Source organism: Aplysia californica, unplaced genomic scaffold (genome assembly GCF_000002075.1).
Source record: "Aplysia californica isolate F4 #8 unplaced genomic scaffold, AplCal3.0 scaffold00023, whole genome shotgun sequence".
In the NCBI taxonomy this organism is placed as follows: Eukaryota; Metazoa; Mollusca; class Gastropoda; order Aplysiida; family Aplysiidae; genus Aplysia; species Aplysia californica.
Genome location: NW_004797293.1, coordinates 1,820,586 through 1,826,271, shown reverse-complemented (window position 1 = coordinate 1,826,271; position 5,686 = coordinate 1,820,586). Strand labels below are relative to the sequence as shown.

At 32.8% G+C, this 5,686-nt stretch overlaps 1 protein-coding gene across 2 annotated transcripts in view; it reads right to left on the bottom strand.

Moving 5' to 3' along the window:
- The window catches only part of LOC101847307 (putative uncharacterized protein DDB_G0277255), a gene marked incomplete at its 3' end in the record, with an annotated part of 23,688 nt that extends 18,239 nt beyond the window's left edge, over positions 1–5,449 (bottom strand). Inside the window, 1 exon segment of one of the 2 annotated variants that reach the window (XM_013088406.2) lies at positions 4,904–5,449. 2 annotated transcript variants of the gene reach the window in all.
- Positions 5,450–5,686: the final 237 nt, after the last annotated feature.

Genomic DNA, 5,686 nt, shown 5'->3' with positions numbered 1-5,686 from the left:
AGGAGGAGGAGGAGGAGGAGGAGGAGAAGGAGGAGGAGTAGGAGGAGGAGGAGGATGATGGGAAAAGAGGGGAGGAGGAAGAGGAGGTGTATGCAAATGAAGATGAGTAGTAGTAGTAGTAGTAGTAGTAGTAGTAGTAGTAGTAGTAGTAGTAGTAGTAGTAGTAGTAGTAGTAGTAGTAGTAGTAGTAGTAGTATGAGGAGGAGGAGGAGGAGGAGGAGGAGGAGGAGGAGGAGGAGGAGGAGGAGGAGGAGGAGGAGGAGGATGACGAGGAGGACGAGGAGGAGGAAGAGGAGGTGGGAAATGAGGATGATGATGATTATGAGTAAGTTACACTATCTGTTCTTTTCATAGTTCTAATTACAACACAGGTAGAGAAAGGAATCTAGTCATGACACACTTTATACGACCTACGATCGGAAAGAGGTTCGAACTTTGGTTACTTGCGTTAATGCACTGGGTCTTATTACACTTTGCTAGAAATTCTTTCGTACTTTGATAACGAATTACATATCTGATTTAGCTGCTATACAGTCTATCCTATTCTAACGGCCACCTGTATAAGACAATCACCAGTAGAAACTTTCACTTCTCATCTTTTTACTTTTTTTTTTTTTTTTTTTTACATTACAATTACACGGTGTACGGTGGCCATGTGTCTGAGACTATCATTTTCCTCATCGACAATAGGTTACCATCTTAGAAAGTCTCAGCTGTCTGTTCGAATAATAATAATTAAAATTTCGTTTTAAAATGTATTCACTACCTCTACATTTTTTAAAGGTAAAATTTCTGTCCCAAAGAAGGAAAAAATATACGGTACGATTGTGTATAAATCCTTTAGTTGGAATTTTTGGCTTTAGTAATTGAAACATTCACTCTCATATTATAAAATCAATACATAAGCGTGTACATCAAGCTACCATTGTTGCACGTTTGTGTTAGAAGCGAGGAAGGAACAAAGACTTAAGAATAATTCTATTTATAACCTCCTTCAGGAGGAAGTAAATGTTTGAGACAGGGATTTTTTTATCATTTGAATGCAGTGGGATCCCCCCCCCCCCCCCCCGACACACACCTAAAACAAAATCACACACTCAACACACAATGGACATATTTATTTAGATTATTCAGGAGACGGGCTTCCGATCCTGTTTGTCACGGCCAACCCTGGCAGAGAGGGATGCAAATCCCAGCAGATAGACCGAGATACCCGATAAAAATGTTCTCCCCTCTTGAAAATCAAACTCAGGTTTCCTGTGAGTGACAGCGAAGTGCCTAACCAACCACTACAACACATTATGTCGGTGGATCGAGAGAGGGAGATGTGGTGTGTTGAGAGGGTACTATTGTTAGGTTAGCTATGCATAATTCTTATTCCCTCTTAAGCCAAGCAGGTACGTGTATTTTGGCAAAAATTTATTATGGTTAATTCATATTATTATTGTTATTCAGTAAATATAATTTCAATTATTAAAAAAAATAAAATAAAAATCGCTAATGTTTTAATACTTTAACTATATTTTTTTCCTTAGTCTTATTCATTTATTTATTTTTCAAATAATGAAAATATAACTTACGAAAAGTTTGTTTTTGATACTTGTTTGTTTCATCTCAAAGACTTATTTATATTTTTTAAATTAATCTAATTATAATTTTATTCATATTATTCATATTTTGTTTTTGTTTTATTTATTTGTTGGTAAAGTGAATACTGTAAGCCCAATGTGGGCAAGTATTTTTAAATTAGTAAGATCTTCTAAAACGGAATTTTCAAAAAGGTGGACAAACTAAAAAAAGTTAAAAAATAAAAAATTGATAATGTTTCCTAACAACAATAAATAAATGAATAAATAAACAAATAAAAAAATCCAGTTTGTTTTTATCCTAATTAGAACTCTAAAAATCTACCGTAGAAATGACGAAAATCGTAACATTGCTACTGATTAAATAATAGTTTTAATAATAATAAACAAAAATAATAACATATAATATATAATATAATAATAATAATAATAATAATAATAATAATAATAATAATAATAATAATAATAATAATAATAATAGTAATAATAATAATAATAATACTAATAATAATAATAATAATAACAATAACAATAATAATAATAGGAACTTGATGATGATAATGATAATGATAATAATAATGATAATAATAATGATAATGATAATGATAATGATAATGATAATGATAACGTTAATATACTGATAATGAAAAAAGGATAATAGTATCAATAAAAATAATAACAGAAATAACAATAATATTAATAAATGTGATAATTATATTCGTGATACTAATTATTTTACTTATAATCACATTATCATTATCATTGTCATTTTCCATTATCATTATCATTGTTATTATCATTGTCATTATCACTGCCGGCATCTTTTCTTTTCCTATGCTTTTATGTTTGTTGTCTATGTAAAATCCTTTTGTTTAAATAATAATAATAAAAACTACAATAATAATAATAATAATAATAATAATAATAATAATAATAATAATAATAATAATAATAATAATAATAATAATAAGAAGAAGAAGAAGAAGAAGAAGAAGAATACTACTACTACTACTACTACTACTACTACTACTACTACTACTACTACTACTACTACTACTACTACTACTACTACTACTACTACTACTACTACTACTACTACTACTACTACTACTACTACTACTACTACTACTACTACTATTACTTCTACTGCTACTACTAATAATAATAATAATAGTGATTTGATGATGATAATGATAATGATAAGGATAACGATAATATAATGATAATGACAAAATAACAATAGTATCAATAAAAATAATAACAGAAATAACAAAAATATTGATAAATATTTTAATTGCTTTTGTTATACTAATTATTTTATTTATAATCACATTATCATTATCATTTTCATTATCATTATCATCATCATTGTTATTATCATAGTCATTATCACTGCCTACAACAAATATTCTTATCCAATGTTTTTATGTTTGTTCTCTGTGTAATTTCTGACCCTTTCGTTAAAAAATTCAAACCGAATCCGTTTGCAAACGTTTGACTGCATTGTTTTAGTCAATAGAGCACGCAGTAATTACGAGCTAATTCTGCCCTTTTTCCTTTCATCGTACATTATGCTTTCATTCTTTCCTTTGTCTTTTCTTTCTTTCTTTCCCAAACTGCGGAAAGGAATGGCGCTCTGCCTTGCGTTTTAGATTTGCAAAATAGGTAGCTAACAATTAAGGAGTTTGTGTTTGTTATTTCATTCCCCTTTAGTTTACCTATCTCTGTTTGCAGTTTTTTTTTTTTTTTTTTTTTTTTTTGGGGGGGGGGGGTGCATTTTATCTTTTAAATATATTATTGTACCTTTTTCATCTGCAGAGAGGAAGGAAAGTTGCAATTGTTGTTATTGCTTTAAACCCCCCCCCCCCCCAAAAAAAAAAACAACAAAAAAAAAACAAACAACTGTTTGAAAATATAATAATATTTTATCTTTTGGAGAACTTTCACAAGATTCCTTTAAAGTTGTCTACTTTTTCTACTTTTATCTGAACGAGTCGAAGGCCTTTCATTTTTAAATCTCTCAAGACTAAATGCTAAATATTTACTTCTATTATGAGAAAGTTATATCTATTACTGTTTGGATTTCAATTTATCTTTAAAAAAAAATCTATTCTTTGATTAGGACACTGGGTAAAATTGAACAAAGAGATTCATTTTCGAGATTGTATTCACATTCTAATAAATCCAATGGAAGTGTTAAACGTTCACCTTTTATCTATAACGAGTTTGGAAATGAAGTAATACTGGTTAACCTGCGGTGGATAATATTCTAGTCGTACATGTACTTTTATTTCATTCATATTAACCTGTTTTGTATTAATCTTTCTCTTTCAAATTCATTAGGTTGTATTACAATAAGAGCTCCCTTTTTTTTTCTTTTAAGAAAGTACACACTTGATACGCCAACTCTATATTTTGGGATGGTACTGATTCTTTAAGATTCTGTTTTATTTTATTCTCTTTCTTTCTTTCTTTCTTTCTTTCTTTCTTTCTTTCTTTCTTTCTTTCTTTCTTTTTTTCTTTCTTTCTTTCTTTCTTTCTTTGCCAGTCTTACTTTTCCCCAGCTATAAAATTTAAATTATGATTGTTATTGTGTCGATGCGAGTCTGTTTACTCAATCAAACCCAGACTTTGACCTTTCAATAACTGCAGTCCTTGATTTACTAGGCTGTTTTTCTAAAGTTGTTTTGTAAGCTTACTATCCACCTGTCAGCTAGAGTGATCTAAAGTTGTTTTGTAAGCTTACTATCCACCTGTCAGCTAGAGTGATCTAAAGTTGTTTTGTAAGCTTACTATCCACCTGTCAGCTAGAGTGATCTAAAGTTGTTTTGTAAGCTTACTATCCACCTGTCAGCTAGAGTGGTGGAAAAGCTGCATGCCTGCAGAACGAAATGATTTATTACCATCGAGATCAGACTGTGTAGCGTTGTCGCCATTACTTGGCAATTTGTCATAATTCAACGCCATATTATTAAAGCAATGGAGCATGCAATAGAACCCCCCAAAAAACAACAACAACAACAACAAAAAAGAACCCAGAAACGAACCGAAATTTTGGAAATTCACCGTGTCAAGACAAATTAACCTGTTTTGTATTAATCGTTCTCTTTTGAATTATCTTGTATTACAATAAGAGCTCGCCTTTGACAAAAATAGCGTATACTGAATTTTTACGTTTTATTATCACTTCAATGAAATATTACAAAATGGATAGATTTTCCGAACTGAAACTGAAACTGTTGCAAAAAGAATTGAAAAGTCTCAGAAAGGTGAAAGATTAACATAATGATATGCATACTAAAGTTATTAATACTTACGACAGGATTCAGGGCGTTACAACGATGGTCTCGTAAAGTTAAGCCACCTCAGTTCCTCACGACCACCCGTTCCTTCTCTCTCTCTCTCTCCCTTTCTCTCGTTCATTCCCTCTTTCTATCTATCTCTCCTTCCCTTTCTTCTGGCTTCCGCGAGTCAGTAAGTTAATGCCTGGAGTCCTCAAAGCTCATTGCACGGCTCAGTAGAGAACAGTGAAGGAAGCGTACGTGCCTCCAAATTATGCAAGCGTTAGGGTTAACAGCGCGACTCATTGTCGGAACGGGGACATTTTCAGTGCACTTGGTCGCGGGTCGAGCGACGACAATACCAACAACAAAAGAAAAGCCAGGCCCCGAATGACAAGAGAAATACCTTCATGAAACTTTGCTGCTGTAGTTTGAACGTCTGTTGTCTGATCTCAGGATGAGGACTGAATGAATGGAAGAATGAATGCCCCGACTTGTGTGCTGTGAAATAAACTTTGAGTGACAAGAGAGGTATTGACGTTACCACAGCATTCAAACGAATATCGAGACCACGACAAGGGTTTCAGCAAACCTTGAGCTTTTGTGTAAATAAACTCGGGCTGTTTTCTTGTTCAATTCGTTCCCGTTGTTGTAGCGGGTCTGGTGTGAGAAAGGCCCCGCCCACTTTTCTCCGGTGACAGTCGTTCAGGGGAGGCCGGTGAAATCAATGACCCGTGTAGCTCCTCCCACTTTGTGCTGTGATTGGCGGACAATTCAAGCCGGCGATCCGAGTCAACGAGGAATAACATCAGGCCCTAT